This window comes from Dasypus novemcinctus, chromosome 6 (assembly GCF_030445035.2).
Source record: "Dasypus novemcinctus isolate mDasNov1 chromosome 6, mDasNov1.1.hap2, whole genome shotgun sequence".
In the NCBI taxonomy this organism is placed as follows: Eukaryota; Metazoa; Chordata; class Mammalia; order Cingulata; family Dasypodidae; genus Dasypus; species Dasypus novemcinctus.
The window spans coordinates 104,976,054-104,995,048 of NC_080678.1; the positions used below are offsets into that span (position 1 = coordinate 104,976,054).

The 18,995-nt window shown below is 45.3% G+C and overlaps 1 pseudogene; it reads right to left on the minus strand.

Moving 5' to 3' along the window:
• The window catches only part of LOC131278911 (putative zinc finger protein 487), a 58,687-nt pseudogene extending 43,669 nt beyond the window's left edge, over positions 1-15,018 (minus strand).
• Positions 15,019-18,995: the final 3,977 nt, after the last annotated feature.

The following is an 18,995-nucleotide window of genomic DNA, read 5'->3' on the forward strand; positions in this document are numbered from 1 at the left end:
TTACCTTAAGGTGAATTTATTAATTAAGTCACAAGAATTTTATTAGTAACAACCTTGTGAAGTTTTTTGCTTTTCTAGTAACTGAATAAATTTCATTCGTGAGTTATGCATTAAATTTACCAGCAAGACAGTATTGGTATTTAAAAATTCATTACTTGGTTACTTTTTTTTTTGCCTTTATTTATTTTTTTAATGTTACATTAAAAAAATATGAGGTCCCCATACACCCCCGACCCTTCTCACCCCACTCCTCCCCCCATAACAACAACCTCCTCCATCATCATGAGACATTCACTGCACTTGGTGAATACATCTCTGAGCACCACTGCACCTCATGGTCACTGGTCCACACCATAGCCCACACTCTCCCACAGTCCAACCAGTGGGCCATGGGAGGACATACGATGTCCAGTAACTCCCCACAGCACCACCCAGAACAACTCCAAGCCCCAAAAATGCCCCCACATCACATCTCTTCCTCCCACTCCCTACCCCCAGCAGTCACCATGGCCACTTTCTCCACACCAATGCCATATTTTCTTTGATTACTAATCACAATATTTCATGAATAGAAAATCAGTAAGTCTGCTCTAATCCATAGTCTGTTCCTCCATCCTGTGGACCCTGGAATGGTTGTGTCCACTCCAAATCTATATCATGAGGGGGCTTAGATTCCACATGGATGCTGGATGCAATTATCCTGCTTTCAGTTGTAGGCACTTTTGTCTCCCTGGTGTGGTGGTTGACCTTCTTCACCTTCATGTTAGCTGAGTGGGGTAAGTCCAATAAACCAGAGTATAGGAGTGTAGGAGTTGCAAGTCTGTCGAGGCTCAGGGCCTGGCTATCACATGGTCAGTCCAGAGATTCAGGTCCCCTGGGTATACATTAAACCCAGCACCAAATGCAGATCAGGTAAAAGTAACAGGAGAGGCTTGTGGACAAAGATCACATCTGAGTCCAGCTACTTTTTTACTGTTATTCAACAAGTGAACTTTAAATTTTATTTTCTAGGACCAGGCAAACTGACAAGGTTCAGCATAGATTTTAAAGGTGAACATAAAGTTAAATACAGATTAAAATGGAAGAATTATTATTTTTTTATCTTTAGCATTTCCGGGGTATTGGGAGATAGGCTGATTAAATTTAGCATGATGTTGCCAAGCCAAATTGTTCTTTTCCTTTGCAGTTTTTATGACTATTGTCAGACAGTTTCCCAGCTAAACTATTAAAAGGGCTATTAAGTAATTAGAGGTTTCTTGTTCTAGGCAATAGTTTTTTCTCTGGACAAAGGTATTTTACCAGTTTTACAGTTTTCAAAACATTTCAAAGCATTTTTACAGAGAAATGCGAAGAGAAATTCAGAGAGGCAGAATCTGGGCAGAAGTTAATTTTGCAAATGTATTTTGGCTGTGAAACCCTGGGAGAGGAATTTTTATTGCATTCATCCGGGTTCTGTTCAGCACCCCTCCATCTCCCCCCTCCTAGGCAGCTGGGCATGATCAGATGGGAATGTGGCTTACAAATTGAAGGTATGGACTTACTGGGAGAGGCCAGCCCCTGGCTTTCCACCGCTGTCATGCATCTTCCTAAGGGAGGAGGAGGGAGAAGGTAATGGCAGCAAGTTCCAGCCTGCTAAAATGGCTTGAGAAAACTTTCCAGGCTTGGTGCCTTCCCGGGGACCCCTATCCTGGCAGGGTCATGATTCAAGCCATTGTTCCACCAGCCATCCTGACTGGGGCCAGCTCCAATAAACTAGGGTGCATGGTGTAGACACAGATGACCCCCGAGCCCCAGCAAATCGAACAGACCCAGAGGCAAGAGAGCAGAGCGTGTGCACATTCAGACTCCATGGTTTTGCTTTATAAACTACAATCATTTCACTCCTTTGCCAGTGACAAGGGAGGGCTCCAGGTTAACCAAAGTTCACTACTTCACACAATTACACAATTCAGCATCATTGTCCAGAGGCATGAAAACATTCTGAACAACAGAGACAGAAGCACAAAGCACATCAATCTGACCCACAACTTTATTCCTCCGGCTCGGCTGCCCCTGAGCAACCACTGTAATCCTAGGAATAAGGAACTTTCTTTCTTTTTTTTTTTTTTAAGATTTTTAATTTATTTCTCTCCCAGTTTTCTGCTCTCTGTGTCCATTCACTGTGTGTTCTTCTGTGACTGCTTCTATCCTTATCAGCGGGACCAGGAATCTGTGTTTCTTTTCATTGTGTCATCTTGTTTTGTCAGCTCTCCCTGTGTGGTCCCCATTCTAAGGCAGGCTGCACTTTCTTTTGCACTGGGCAGCTCTCCTTATGGGGCACACTCCTTGCATGTAGGGCTCCCCTGTGTGGCATGGCACTCCTTGTGTGCATCAGCACTGCACATGGGCCAGCTCCACATGGGTCAAGGAGGCCTGGGGTTTGAACCATGGACCTCGCATGTGGTAAGCAGACACCCTATCCTTGGGCCAAATCCGCTTCCTGGAAGAGGGAACTTTCAAACCAAACCTTTAATAGGACTTTCTGTTTACCCTTGCTGTTTACAGAGCAAGCTTATTTGCAACTCAGCACCAAAACAAAGATTTATTTCTGGCTAAACTTTTTCACTGTGTGAACTTATACTCAGATCAAGCTGTAGTATAAAAACCAAACAATTTTCCTGTAACCAAGATTTTCCAAATCCAGACCAATTTTCAGGATGCATTTAGACTTAAACCCATCAACGTTTTCCCCACTGTAATCAAACCTCCACTATCTTAGTGAAGGTGGAACCAGATGCTAATTGCAGTTAGCTGAACCTAAACATCAGGTTTCTTTTTTTTTTTTCCTCTTTCCTTTCAGACCTGGAGAAGATGACTTTCCCCTGAATTTCTGGAGGTACTGGGGTCCTCTTGGGAGGTGATCAGGCTCCCCTTCTAACATTTACAGTTAGGTTTTCCTGACACTATGCCCCCCTGGGAGGGTCTTCCCTGGGGTGTGGAGATTTTTCACTCCCAGAATCTTTTTAGACCATCTGCTGCATCCGATTCTTGCTGAGAGGATTCTGGCAGAGCCCACATCCTCTTTCTGGACTGAAGAGAGTCCAGGACTGCCCGGATTTGGGGTCCCTCTGATCCCAGAGGCTTTTACCTGGGGGTCACACCTGGCAGCGCTGCCTTCCCCACACCAGACTTGTGCACAGCCAGCCCTTGGCTTCTCCGGTGGGAGCTGCAGTCAAGGACTCAGCACCCCCCCACCTCCCCATCCAACCCAGTCCTATTCAAGAGGGAAAGGGAACAGGTAAGCCAGAACCTTTCCCCTTGTGAGCCTCTGGCTCACACCATCACAGTAAGGGATTCAGCACTTGATTGCTATTTTAATTGTGGCTTGATGGCCTTAGGTGACTATTTTCCACACCTGGGAGCTCAGCTTCCTCAGCTCAGAAGCTGCCGTATCCAGATTGTACCCTGCTAGCATGGCTCAGGAGACTTAAGGAAAAAGTCTGAGAACTTCTACAAGGTGGGGGCCACCTTGTAGGAAGTTTTGGGGCCTGGGACAAATGAATTTGATTTCATATTCATTGAATCTTTTTCCTGTAGATGAATGAAAGGATAAATTGATTGATTTGTAGACTGTCTGCTAGTGGATTGCAGAGGTGTGGAAAAGAATGGAGGCAAGGAGACCAGCGAGGAGGCTGTCAAATGGTTTAGCAAGGGAGGAGGTGGCCAGGAGAAGTAGGTGGGAATGGGCAGGACTTGATGGCTTGGGATTAGTGGGTGTAGAAATGAGGAGAGTGTGATGTAACCCTTGGATATTTTATGAAGAAGTGGTTTGATTTTGGTGCCATTTGATAAGATGGGGAAGACTGTAAGAAGGGCAGAAGATGGGATCTGAAAGGATCACAAACTGCTGTATCAGTGATTTATTATTTTATTACTATTATTATTTTTAGAGATTTTAAAAAATTTATTTCTCTCTCCTTCCCCTCAGTTGTCTCCTCTCTGTATCCATTCACTGTGTGTTCTTCTGTGTCTGCTTCTATTTTTGTCAGTAGCACCTGGAATCTGTGTCTCTTCTTTGTTGTGTCATCTTCTTGTGTCAGCTCTCCATGTGTTGCACCATTCCTGGCCAGGTTGAACTTTCTTTTGCACTGGGCAGCTCACCTTACGGAGCTCTCTCCTTGTGCGTGGGGCTCCCCTATGTGAGCAACAGCCCTGTGTGGCATGGCACTCCTTGCACGCATCAGCACTGCATGTGGGCCAGCTCACCAAGAATCAAGGAGGCCCTGGGTTTGCACCATGGACCTCCCATGTGGTAGATGGATGCTCTATCTGTTGAGCCAAGTCTGCTTCCCTGTATCAGTGATTTAATTTGTCTTGAACCAAGTCTACCATGAGTGAACTCTTCAGGGAAACTCAGCTCCAAGGCATGACTCAAAGATCCAGGGTGTTACCATTTGTGGCTCTTCCCTCTTGACAAGTGGTCCCACAGTGGCATGTTAGAGAAAGACCAGTAGAAGTGGTGCACTGATGTGTATGTGCCTTTGGCTGGAAGTGGCAGTGATGCCCTCTTCTGCTTGTCTTCCTATCAGCCCAAATTCAGTCCTATGGACTGAATGCAGCTGACCACAGGCTGGGAATGCCATCCTCTTGTGCCTAGAGGTGGAATGATTTCAAGGAGGCATGGCGTAGGTACTGCTACAAGGGGTAGATGAAGACTGCTTTTAGGGTGTGTTGGTAAGTTGGAGTTCCAGAGAGAGGACAGGCTGGAGATGCTGTTTCCAGGTGCCTCTGGATATTATGTCATTACCTGGGCTATAAAGAATAACCTAGAATATATAGCCATGAGAATAATACATTTCAAGGAGGAATGTTACCAAGAAATTAAATAAGGCAAAAACCAGAAGAGACCTTTGCAAGTGAGGATGGAAGTCCAGTTGTGAAGTTATTGAAGAAAAACCGTGGCCAGCTTTGCCAAAATGATGAGAAGGGGCATAGTTTCATAGCTGGAGGAGAATATATTTAAGTTAGGGAAAGCTAGAGTATGTTTTTATTCTGATGAGAATATTCAAATAGCACAGAATGAAGTGATAATTTAGGATGCAAGCAGAATAAGTGATAATGGACACACCCTTGGAGGTGACATTGTCTAGAATCCAGAGCTCAAGCAGAGTGACAGAGCTTTCTGGAGAGCAGGACACACCATCCATTGTACTCTACCTCCTGGTAGAAGGGAAGGTAGCAAAGGTGGACAGAAGGGGTGGGAGAGTTTCTTTCTGAATTCTTGTATCTCTCAGTGGAAAATAAACCAGGTCATTGGCTGAGTGGGTTAGAGGGGGGAGACTAGGGGACACGTAGGAGTTTTGAGAAGAGGTGGGCTTTGCTGGGGAGCACCCCTCAAAGAGTGTGCCAAGGCTGCAGGTGTGAATAACCAGCAGGGTTTTGTTGCTGGGTGCTCCCACCGCACAGCCCATTCTGGTGACCAGAGTTACAGGCGAGCCCGCACGACTCGGTGAAGGGATAAGGAAACAGGGGAATCACTGGCATTTTTGATGAAGGGATTCGAATGACAAGGCATGGATATCAGCTGGAGAGCTAAGGGGGTGACGATGTGGGGGAGATGGAAACTTCTACACTTTTACCATGGTCAAAGGTTATGTGTCCTCTACTTGGGTCTGGTCAGTCTAACTTTTTCACCTCAAGGTTCATTGACTCAGAAGAGTCATTTGGGCACCCCAACAACCGCCTCCATGCATGTACCTGCCTGCATCCTTGGGCCTGGGGGAGGCCCCTGCGGCTGGGGCGGCTTGCACCCCGATGCTGACAGGGGGGTCTGGAGGGGTCAGGCTAGACCACAGCGGCATCTGAGGCTGCGGCAGACAGCCTCGGAGGGGCTCTCAGGCGTGGAGGACGCACGGCAAGGGGAGGAAGAAAGCCGTGGAGACCAGGTCTGTGTGCAAGTCCGGTTTATTGCGGAAGGGGACACAGCTTTATAGGGTTAGGGACTGCGTGGAGGGATTTGATAGGTGCGGGCGGGTACTGCTTCCTGAAAGGTGATTGTAAGCGGTTGATAGGCAGAGGGCTGGCTGAGAGGTTTGGAATAGGGGAGGGGAAAGGGGGAGTGAGAGCTGGCCGGATGTTGGGCTAGGCAGGAGATTAAAAGGGGGAGGGCAGCGCCGGCCAGCCGTTAGCAGCAAAGGCCTAGTCAGGCATGGTCACCTTATCTAGGCCCAGTGGGCAGAGGCGGTATCACTTCTTGCTGCACCGTTTGCTACTGTGGCAAGCCGGGCGCCCTTCCTCCCACATTTCCCCCTTTGTTTTCATTAAGCTCCTCCGAAAAGCTTGATTTGAGGAGGGAGGGGGACTGTGCCTGTCTTAGGTCGGGATTGTGCCCAGCCGGGCAATGCCCGTGCCACACAGGTGGCCAGTTTTACCCGTCATGGGGAAGCGTGGCAGCAAAAGGCCGTGTCCCTGCCTTAGGTTGACTGGCGGGCCGATCCCGTTGCCCATCATTGGCTAACCAGTCCAGCGCCTCGATGGAATGTTGGCGGCCTTAGATAAACAGGGCAGGGGAGGGGAAAGGGTAAGGGTAAGGGGTTAGGATGGGCAGTGAGAAGGGGTAGGGGCAGGGGAGCTGGGGCTTGGGTGCGTTGAGAGGCGGCTGGCCATTTGGGGAGGATGGCAATTAATGGAGACTCCTGGTGCGTCTTCGTCGGTGGTGCGGATTCGCTGGTACCGGACCTGGATGGGCTTACTAAGGACAGAGTTAACTTGATTTTTGACAAGCCGGACAATTCGCCTGATGATCCAGGGTCCTAGGGCTAATAGGAGGACAAGGGTGAGGAGCAGGCCTAGAAAGGGGAGAAAGTAAGAAAGGATTCCATTGGGCAGCCCCCAAGAGAAAGACCATCCGGCTTCACGTTCCTGCTTTCTCTTGCGGAGGCCCTCCCTACTTGTGCGAGGTTATCTCGAATGAGGCCAGAGTGGTTAGCATAGAAGCAGCATTTTTCTCCTAATGCTGTGCAGAGCCCCCTTCTTTTAGGAGGAGGAGGTCTAGGCCCCTGTGGTTTTGGAGAACGACCTCGGACAGGGAGTTGAGAGATGTTTCAAGGTGGGCCATGGAAGTCTCAAGGCGGGCGATGTCTGCATCGACAGCTTGCCTAAGGGTTGAAAAGGAATTATCTTGGAGGCTGAGAGCTGCAGCTCCAGTGGCTGCGCCGGCAAGACCTAGAAGGGTGGCAATTGTGATGGCGGTGAAGACTTCCTGTTTCTGCTCATGCTGCGGGGAGCTGAAGTGCTGCCAGGAGTCAAAAAATTGGTTATCAGTATAAAAGAGAACGCGGGGGGCAATGAGTATGAGCACACAGGTGTCGCTGGTGGAGTTAAGGGTTTGAACATTGAGACATGGAGTGAGGCCGGAGGAAGAACATAGCCATTTGGTATTATTAAGGGGAATTAGGAACTTAGCGGCTGCATTAGGGGTGTGAGTTAGGCTGCAGAGGGCCTGCATGGAGGGGAGAACTTTGCCGCCGATTTTTATTATACAGAGTCCAGTCTGGGAAACTGATTGGAGGGTGAGTCCTCTTTTTGTTTGGTTCCAATTGCAAGAGGTACCAGTGGAGTCTGGGGAGGTGCGATAGGCGCTGTTGGTAGCTATGGCTTCATAGAAGGGAGCCGCGGCGGAGAAGCAGAGCCAGCAACGTTGTGTAAGGTTGGGCTGGGATAAGTTTAAGGAGATAAATGATGAGTTGAGGAGGGCTACAAGAGGGTTGGGGGGTGGCAGGGTTTGGCGGTGGGGAGGATACCTAGTGATGGAAGGATTTAAGGTGGTAGCGGGAGGAGAAGGAGAAACAGAGGGAGGAGGGGGAGGCCGTGTGTGGGGAGGATTGAGAACTTGATTTGGGCCCATGGCGGCGGATTGTGTGCGGATTGAATTTTTCTTTATAATGAAAAAGGCACCGTAATCATAGCTGCTCATGTAAAGTCGGGCTCCCCAGGTGCGGCCCTGTAGCCAGCCTGCATTTTCAGGGTTTTTGACAGTGAGCGTAATGCTGCTCCAGTAGGGCTTAATGCTGCTCCTGTGACTTTTATCCTTAAAAGAAAGGGAGAGGTAGGGGTCCCTATTGGGAGCTCCCGACCATCCGTGGGCCATGGTTTTGCACCCCCAGGAGGGGCAGTAATAGTGCGCTGGGTCATAGCAGCCTCTGGCCGTGGAAGGACAAATATAGAAGCCTGAGACTTCATGATTATAGGGGCCGTCAAGGCCTGTAAGTGAGCTGTATCAACACCGGTGAGTCTTGTGTGTAACGTCTATGAGGGAACTGATGACAGGAAGGTTGGCGAGATTACATATGTGCACTGTGAAGGAGGGAGCACCCGCAGTAATGTTATTAGCGAGGAGCTTTTCCTGCTGCCAAAGAGAGAGTGTCCAGTTAAAGGGCCGATGGCTTATACTAGCCTGGTCCGTAGTGGAGGGGAGCAGAGCTAACATGAAAAGCAGGAGAGAGTGTAGATTTTTAGGTTTCTTGTTTGAAGCTAAGGCTCGGACAGCAAGCTGTACTAGCTGTCCAAGGAGGAGGGTGTCATGGGCTAGATCTGCGGCCATATTTAGCCTCTCCATCCGATGGGCGAGTGCTCTCATCATCCATCGTTGGAACCTGCTGCTGGCCGGTGGCGGGTTTGACATTTTTTTCGGGGATCCAGAGCGGCTGGGAGGCATTTTCTGGAAAGACACAAGCAAACCCTCTGCCTTGGGTGAGAAGGGGACTGGGTCCCTGCCAATTGTTTGTTTCTGGGTCCTTCTAAAACACCATCGGGGCAACTGTTGGTGCGTAGGAGGGGCCCCAATGCTTATGGAGGGGGGAAAGACCGTTTTTATCAAAGGAGAGGAGGTTTATGTGAATGAGGCAGGCAGTGATAATGTCGCCTGGTTGACTATGTGGGCGTAGATCCTTCTCTTATTGAATTTGCACTTTGAGCTGGCGGTGGATGCATTCTACTATAGCCTGCCCCTGGGGGTTGTATGGAATGCCGAAGTGGTGAGTAATGTTGTAGAGCTGGAGAAATGCAGCGAATGAGGAGCTGCGATACCTAGGCCTATTATTGGTTTTAACATCCCAAGGAACCCCCATGAATAAGATGGCTTGCCGCAATGCTTTAATGCAATGCTTGGCTGTTTCTCCCGGTAAGGGGACAGCGTAGCAAAGGTGAGAAAAGGTGTCGACTGTGACATGGACATACTTGAGGCGCCCAAATGATGGCACATGGGTGATGTCTATTTGCCATCGGGAGTTTGGCTTGAGGCCGCGGGGGTTGACCCCTTGTGGCTGCAACAGTCCAAGCGGCAAGAAGGGGGCGCATGTTTTACAGGCACGCACCAAATGCTTGCACGTTTCCTTGGGGAGGCCCGGCAAAAGACGTTGAAGTGAGGCTGCTGAAAAGTGGAACTTAGAATGGAGAAGTTTGGCTTGATTGACCAAGTCTCCGACAGTGGCTATTGTATGGGTGGAGATGGTTTGGTCGGCAGCAGAATTACCCGTGGCTAGAGGCCCGGGCAGCCCTGAATGGCTGTGAATATGAGAAATGTACTATGGCTGTGTGCGGAGCTTGAGCTCTTGCTGCAAGGCATGGAGTGCTTGATCAATGGGTGTGTCACGTGGAAAGAAAACAGCGTGGGCAATAACTGAACAAACTTGCAGGGCATACTGACTATCAGTGAAGATGTTGACGGGCTCATTGCCGTGGTGTTGGAAGGCAGTGAGGATGGCTAGTAGCTCGCCCACCTGAACCAATCCAGGATGGGTTTGGCAGTAAATGGTTGGCAAGTCACGGCTGGGAGAGTAGGCAATATAAGTAAACTTGGTCTTAGAGGCGTCCGTGAAGACAGTAGTGGAGTTGGAGAGAGGCTTGGAGCCAGGGAAAGGGTGGTATAGTGGGGAGAGGGGGAGCCTTGTGAGGCCCTGGAGCAACTTGTGTGTGGGGGGGGTAATGGCAGTTAAAGGTCCCGTGGAAGATTTCTAGAAGAATTTGAGCACGGGGGTTTTCGGAGAAAAGGGCAGTGGTGTGCTTATCAGTAAGGCATACATATTCAGAATCAGAGACAATATTCAAGGACTCTTAAAACATTTGTAAAACTTTAATGATGGCTCAAAGCTCCGTGCATTGAGCAGATGAATAAGGAGTTGGCTAAACCTGTTCTTTTTGGAAAGTAACACATGCTGTTTTGTTTTTTTTTTTTAATGCTGCTTTTTCATTACTATTACTATTAGTAAATACTGTACAAGATGGTTGGGCTATGCACATAGCCTTGAAAAGCACTGCAAAAGTTTATTGTTGGGTTCTTTACAGATAAAGGAATGCAGTTGGCTTGATTTGTGTAAGACACTAAAGAGAGTCTCAGCAAGTTTTAAAACAAAGTGATAGCAACACAGCTGGACTTTAACTTTTTGCAACAAACTAGCAGTATTTGGGATTGCTGCACACTAGTGTTGTTACTTTAATCTATGGTAAGGGGTTGTTTTTGTGACATATACTCTTTTATAATAATTAAAACTATAATTAACCATATTGTACTTTTCTTTAATATTATGCTGAAATATTGGTAACTTTATACACTTTTAAGCATTCATAGAAACTTTTTATCCATACGACTTTAATTAATAGAGGGTTTAAGGGAAGAAAAAGTTGTTAATTTTATAACACTGTAAAACACCTTTATTTAGCTTATAACATATTAAATGAACTTAATTATTACTTTAATTTTTCTTTCAAGGTAAAAGAACAAATCTCCTACAATTAGTTTGGAACAAAAGGCCACTGTTCAGGATTAGGTCTTGAGAAAGCAGTTTTGAACGTTATGTTCCTTTAAGAGATAAAGCTTTCTTTCTTGGAACACCGAGGAAATGATAAGCACAAGAAACATAAGACAGACTCTCTTTGTATACTGACTGAGGATAAGAACTTTTACTAAAACAGATTAATGGTGAGAGGCCTTGAGAAAGAACAAAAATTTTCAACTTTGCATCAGCATACTACCCGACACCAAAGCCTGTAAAATTTTATAGATAGACCCATTAAATTTTCTTTAACTTTAACTGTAAAAATTCTTTGTCCATTAATCTTCTGCAGTTTTAGCATTCACTCAGGTTTCGTCCTATATTCTACTTTTTCCAATAGTCAATTATTTTATTTCAGGACAAAATTATTTTCTGTTTCCTTAATAATAAAAACACATTCCATATAGCCTACATCAAAGTTATCAAGCAAACCTCTTATAACAATACTGTGAACATTAAACAAGCTTGTTAAAATAATGAACTTTTCTTTAAATACTTAGTAGCATGCAATATTAGAAACAGTTTCCTAGAAGTAAGTTGGCAGGGGAGGCTGGTTGCTGCCAATCTTTCCTGTTATAAAATTACCTTTTATTATTATCATCATCAATTCAGTTTTATATATATTTAAGAATGACCTTTTGGAATTAGCCATTTAATACTTTAATGTAAACAATGCTTTATTAAACCTTTTATTTATAACCATATAGACTATTGAAGACAAATTTTATGTTTATAGAACACATTCCCTTACTTAAAGTTATCACAATACCTTTTACAGCTTGCCATCTGCAAATTAAGTTTCAAGAGTTCATGAAAAATTAGCTATTTTACTTTAGGACAAAATACGCCTTTTTGCAAAACTTATTACATTTCAGTTAGCATTTTCACAAACTTTTAACCTTTTTTAATATTCATTTAAGCTTTACATTCTTTATATTATCCTGTGAAGAAAAATAAGTTATTCATTTTAATCTGGGCAAGAACAACCTTTTATGAAGACGTACAGTTAATCTTGTCAATCAAGACTTACGATTTCTATTATTGTAGATATTTTATTAACATTTAAGCTTATGTATTGATATAATAAACTGAAGTATTAATATAAGCGCTTATTTAATTTTTGGCCATTTGGATAGAGCTCTTTTAAAGATTTCTAGTAATTTATATTTACCATCCGGAGGTATCACAATATACATTGACATTGAACGAACAGACAAACACAGAACAATCACAACACAGTAACAGAAACATACAGTTTACAATTAATTCATAATTCTTAGTTTCTTAGTATAGCTGCTTTTAAATCCTCTGTTATATAGCACATTTTAGATTGTACATTTCAAGATTTTCTCTGGAATCCATGCTGCCTGCAACACGAAAGCCTGTACTCGGAAACATTCCTATCAGTTATCAGCAATCAGCTAAAATAACTTGAGCAGCAGTTAGGCAGACCATTAGCACACATTTTTGGATAATTACTGTAAGACTATACTGAGACTTGAAGTTCAGGAGTAAACTATTGATTTAAAACTGAAAATTCCTTTTTAAACCTTGATAAAATTTTTGTACTAATTTTAATATCTTGGTTAAAGAAGTCCAATTAGAATTAGCATGGAAATAAAACAGAACACCAATGTTGCCATGTTTTTTTCTCATACCAGTGGATTAACTATTATTAGCCTTTACTAGCCCAGAGCTACATTGTCATGTAGATAGTAGGGAGCTTGAGGAGTTGTGAACAGGTGTGGGCGTTTGCTGGAACAGAGTTGATTGCCTTATAAGCTTGTGTGGATTTTCGGGCTTGTGGCTGGCCTTGTTGATAGGCGGGGCCAATTTCAGATAGGTATCAGGGTCCGAGAGATTGGCAGTGGAAACCTAGGGGTTGAAGGGGACCAGTAGATCCCAGCAAGCCTGGAGTTGCCTGCCCGAAACTTTACATTGGTGGCAGGCTAGTAGGCCAGCAAGCGCTCTGACTTGCGGCTCTTGGCGGGAAGATAGACGCCCGCCCATTTTTCTGCCGGGGCCGATAACGGGGGTCCTTACCTTGAGAGCGTGGCAAAGGGATGGGAGCGAGGTCCCACGGGGGTGAGGCAGCGGTCACGTCGGACCGGCCCCGGTCCCTGTTCGGGCGCCAGTTGCGGCTGGGGCGGCTTGCACCCCGATGCTGACGGGGGGGTCTGGAGGGGTCAGGCTAGACTGCAGCGGCATCTGAGGCTGCGGCAGACAGCCTCAGAGGGGCTCTCAGGCATGGAGGATGCACGGCAAGGGGAGGAAGAAAGCCGTGGAGACCAGGTCTGTGCGCAAGTCTGGTTTATTGCGGAAGGGGACACAGCTTTATAGGGTTAGGGACTGCGTGGAGGGATTTGATAGGTGCGGGCGGGTACTGCTTCCTGATAGGTGATTGTAAGCGGTTGCTAGGCAGAGGGCTGGCTGAGAGGTTTGGAATAGGGGAGGGGAAAGGGGGAGTGAGAGCTGGCCGGATGTTGGGCTAGGCGGGAGATAAAAAAGGGGAGGGCAGCGCCAGCCAGCCGTTAGCAGCAAAGGCCTAGTCAGGCGTGGTCACCTTATCTAGACCCAGTGGGCAGAGGCGGTATCACTTCTTGCCACACCGTTTGCTACTGTGGCAAGCCGGGCGCCCTTCCTCCCACAGCCCCCCAGGGAGGTAATAGTACTTCACTGCAGGTATCTCAGCTGGTACCTGCACACGGGGGTGATTATTTTATTAATTGCTTCCCTTTTAGATTATGACTTTCTGGGGGCAGAAACTGTCCATTTTGCTTTTAGTAATATCTTCAGTATCACATGCCTGGCACTTATCAGATACCCCAGAATTAGCTGGGAATATTTACTAGTTCATGTGTGTCCATGTCACAGAGCAGTGGGTTAAGGCACAATTTTCAATAGGGCAACTTGCTTTCCTGCATGTATCGGTAGTGTCAACTGAGACATGGCAAACTAAGCTGCAAGACAACAGAGCCATTTATCTGGAGTCTTAGAATTTCAATTTGGGAAGCACAGATTCAGGGAGCACCTCAAATCATGTCCCATTTGGCATTTCCAGGCCAGGGTTTATAAAGGAAAGAAGTTTGACAAGTTGTTTGTGGTTGGTGGGTATTTGGGGTGCTCTTGTCCTTCAGGTTAGATGGTTAACTGAGTTCTTTACCTTATGGTTTATGTCATGGTTCAGAGGTTCTTGGGGTTTTGAGAAGCGTTGTTGCTTGAGGCTTTGCCGACTTAGAAGTTTATGGTATCATTTGTGACATCTCATTCAGGCCTCTGTAAGAGTGCCCCATAGAGTGACCTGCTGGCTCCATTTTAAATGTCTTACAGCCACAGTAACTCTACTTTGTTTTATTTCTTTAAACAGTAGGTAGAAGACTTGGTTGTGGATGAAAAATAAAGAGGTGGCTCCTGCAGTAAAATACTTGAGTAAATGGGGGGTGACATTTGAAATTGTTAGGGTCGTGTCTAGAGACCCTGTGTGAAAGGCAGAACAAAAGGAGGCAACTGCTTAATTTTAACAGTGTAATGAAAACCTGAAATCCTCTAAATTTATACATGAGTCCCAGGAAGAGAAATTCAGCCCTGGCTTTCAATAGAAGCTTATTAATAATGTGAATAGGAATAACAATATTTGTATGATACAGAAGTTGATGTTGCACTGGATGACGTGAAGGTATTTATGAAAAGGGTAAGGATTAGCGTGCAAGATGCAAATCTTCCCACAGGAAGGACAGCACACCCCGAGCTCTGTTCAGCTGGGTGGTGGAGTGGGGACCAGTGAAAGGTGGTGGTGCTTCTACTACCAGCGTGTGTAAACCCCGTGCTCCTGCGTGGGAAAGCTCCAGACAGCAGCACAGGCTCACTCCTAGGTTTCTTTCAAAAAGAAAACCACCAACAACAAAAGCCCAGCCACCTCTGGCCTTTTGCACCTATTTCTGTCTCTTCTGAAAATGGCCCTGTGCTCCTTGGCATGCATTGTGCAGCAACACATATGTCTGCTCATGAGAAAGGCAAGGATGGTTCCTTGGAGGTGTAGAGTAAGAGAATTCTAAACAGAACTTAGAGCCTGATCTCTAACTTGGAGAAAACAGCCACCAGTGCACCTCCTCACCTCCATGCATGCTCGGAAAGAAGCAGAACAAGGTGAACCCTTGTGCACCTGCTCGTGGCTGTCAGTGAGGTTCCACCTGAGAATGGTGGCCATGCCCCCTTGCTTTTCCTGTGCAGCACTACCATCAAGAGGTCATGGATCCCAGGCAGCCACCCTTCATCAGCCAGGTCAAGTGGAAGAAGAGCCAGAGGAACTACCTGAGAGAACCTGTGCTGCTGATTCCTGAGTCCTTCCCTTTGACAGGTACTGCTGGGCCACGTGGTCTTTCCACAGTGAGCCCCTCTGAGCCCCACAGGCCTGTGGCTGGAGACGTGTGCTTCTGGCAGCACCTCGCCATACCCCTGGAACTAGATGCCCAGTCTTGCTGGGTTCCTCCTCTCCCAGATGCCACTGTTTAGTCTTCTCTGACATAAACGTAGATCCTTGCTTGTTCAGATAGACCTTTTGATTTTCTTTTCTAAAAGTTTAACAGACAAGAAGTGTAATTATTATAGGATGGTGAAAGATTTGGTGGTCCATATGAGGTTGGATCCAGAAAAGAGGCAACCTGAATTTTTAAAAATTCATCACTACTACACAAAAGAAAGTATTCCTTCTCTGGCTGTGCGTACCAAACTCAAGGCCTGTCTAGATCCTCAGCATTTCAGCTTCTTCTACTAGAAAATGACAATTGGGAAGAAAATGACATTTTTTGGCCAACTCTAGTTATTGCATCATTAGAATATTGAAAGAGGTTAAGAGGGGCAAGAAGGAAAGGCTCTCAAGTGCTTACACGAACAGTGGCGCGAAACCGAGACTGCGCTGGAGTTGGACGGTATTTGTCCACAGCATTTCCACAGCAGCAGCAGGCATGAGCGCCGGCTCAAAGGACAGTCGACCTGCTTTTTGCAAATGATGGGGTTGCTTCTTGCTTATTTTCATGAGCTATTTTCCATTTTCAGAGATGAGTGTGTGCAAAGGGAGCTTCAACGCTGTGATCTGAAATTTGATAGCAAATTTCAGTCCTTCTCAGGGAGAGTTTTGAAATCAGTAAAAATGATCCAAGGAGAAAGAATGGTAAGAGCATTTCAAGATTGTTGTGTCAATTTTGGGGCAAATGAATTATGACGCCAGAGGAATGGACTCGGTCCTGCTATAATTGTGACCACTGTGTCTTCTCAAATTAGCCATCCCTTCCCCATGAGGGAACAAACAGGCTTGCAATAGGAATGTGTAGAAAATGCCTGGCACATAGTAAGCTTTGTATTATGGTTTTATCACTTAATAATGTGGGCATTTTTTCAAGGCATAATAATCCAAATTTATCCATGAAGACACAAATTCATAGAATCAATCTAAAAGACTGTAAGCCGTGGGAGATTTCCAATTTTACTAACTCATATTTTTAAGGAAAAGTGAGTAATTCAGTCAGCATTGGAGCTTGTCATTTGTAGTATTTCACTAGGAAGTCGCAGTTGGTAAAACATTTCAGATTTATAATGTGCTTTGGAATTCTTTTCCAGCTTGACTCCCATTCACAACTTGCAGACTGGTCAAAAGAAATAGAAGTGGGCTCTTACTCAGGACAAAGTCCCTCCATGACTGGCCCTTGCTGTGCACCAGGAAAAATCAGAACGCTGCCATGTCTTGAGCACGGAGTCTGCAGAAAGTGACAAAAAACATGGGCATAGCTATGAAAAGTCCAAAATGTAAGTATGTAGAGCAGAAATCCATTCCAGCTTAAAAGTTGGTTCCTGGCAATCCAGCAGCAGAGGAACTGAAATATTAATTTGTAGGAATGTGTCTCCTTCTTTGACAAAACCCTTTAAAATTTTGTAAACAAAAAGTCTTTTGTTTTGTCTCCCTTAGACATATGTTGAACCTTGATTTTGTGAACTATGGTTTGTGGCTAGTGGAATACATGTTGAAGGAGGCTTCAGAAATAGCAACTTGATCTGGAATTGGCATGGGTAGTAATAACTAGCTCCCAATCATGTTTTCAGAAAATTGAACTTGTTTTTTCAAAAACAAAATTTTCCCTAGGATGCTTGTCTCAGCATTGTATCTTATGCCATTTTCTAATTCATTTCATGGGCTATGTAAAATTCTTGTTATATGTTTTGTTCTACATTATCTTATGTATATAGATGATATATGTATTTTATAGGATTGATGTGGGTGATACAATTGAATCCTATTTAACAGTCTTAGATGAACATGCTTCATCAAAAATACAGATGGTACATATCGACTTGATATATGATCCATCTTTAGCAGTTGAGTAGTTCTAAAGCTGCATACTCATGCATTTTAGAAGCTAGAGTGTTGCCAAGTGGTTCTGAAACCAGCCCAGGAAAGCGAATTTACCTCTCTCGTGTAGCTGAATTCAGGCAGCTGCAGTTTAGCTATTTTTTAGTATCATCTCATGCTAATTCTCTGAGGTTCATAGACTTAAAATTGTCACAGAAGTCTCTAAATTTCTATGGTGTTTTTAGATTTCTAAGTGCTGTGGGTGATGTTAATCTCCAAATGTGATTGTTAGTCTTCTCTCCCTACTTATAACTCACTACATCTATGACCCATCTCCTCCAGCATGTCTCTTACAAAGCTCAGTATTTCTCTTGGAATCTTCCCTTTCCTCTCCCTTAGCCAGTGCCTTAGACCTAGTTGTCATTCTGGGATGGGAATTCCTTCACCAACTGTTCCTTCAGTTCTTTCTCCTAACACATCTCTTTCTTCTGCTTCTTCCAGCATGCTGTTTAGGAGCTTGTTCTTTCTCGACCACGTGACCAAGCTGTTTGTCCTATTGTCTTGTACCTAAAACCTAGACTTCTCTCTCCTTCACAATTTCCACTAAGGAGGACTTTTCAGGCTATGCTGAAGAATTCCTTGTACTTATCATTCTTACATGAGCTGCCTCGCTTTCATAATCCTGTTCTCTTCAAATGCTGTGGCTCGCTTCCTATTTCTTGATCACGTGCCATCTTATATTGTCATCTGGTGTTGTGGCCTTAAGTCCTCAGAGCAGAGAAATCTTCTGTTGGGAGCTCTCACAGCATGGCATTTTACATGTGAGAATCTGTGAATGGGATGGAGTTTGGTCAGTGTTTGGATTTCAACTCATTATCATAATGGGAATTTCTTTGCTTGTTTAGCATCTGCCTAAAAAATTAAGGTCTGCCTTTTAATTTGGGGATTTCTGAAAACAAACCAACCCACCTACCCACCCTTTGTTTCACCTCTTGAAGGGGAACTTGACTAGTTTACCTCCTGGTACAATAGACTCTTCTCTACATCAAGTCATCTCCTTTTACATATTCTAAGGGTGTAGGTTAGATGGGGAGAGGACTAGCCCCAGAATCTTTCTTCTTATGTTCTCCAGAGATTGAGGGATGACCAGGAGGACAGGGACTGAACCCTCACTCCCAAAATCAGAGAATTTCCTAGTCTAATAAAAGATGCCTCCCCAAAGGATCCTGTGAGCATCATGATGTGATAAGAAACATTTCGAAGAATTTCCTTTTGAATCAGGAACAAGCCCTTTCTCCTCGACTGCCCAGGCCTTGAGACCAGTGAAGATTTGGTACCCTCCTTTGTTGCTTATAAACAGGCAGTTTCCAGAACTCTCCAGCTTGTTCTGTGGTTAGTACCTAACTCAGTAGGTTGTAGAAGTAATGAACTGAGTCCAATGAAATGCTTGGTAAGTACTTGACTGATCATGGTTGTCCAGTAAAAGGTGAATATCCTTATTTTTTTAAAAGATTTATTTATTTATTAATTTCTCTGCCCTTTCCCCCAGCCCCAGTTGTCTGTTCTCTGTGTCTATTTGCTGTGTCTTCTTCTTTGTCCACTTCTGTTGTTGTCAGCATCAGGGGAATCTGTGTTTCTTTTTATTGCATCGTCTTGTTGTGTCAGCTCTCTGTGTGTGCGGCACCATTCCTGGGCCATACACACTTTCTTTCACACTGGGCAGCTCTCCTTATGGGGCACACTCCTTGCATGTGAGTCTCCCCTATGTGGGGACACCCCTGCATGGCAGGGCACTCCTTGCACACATCAACACTGTGCATGGGCGAGCTCCACACAGATCA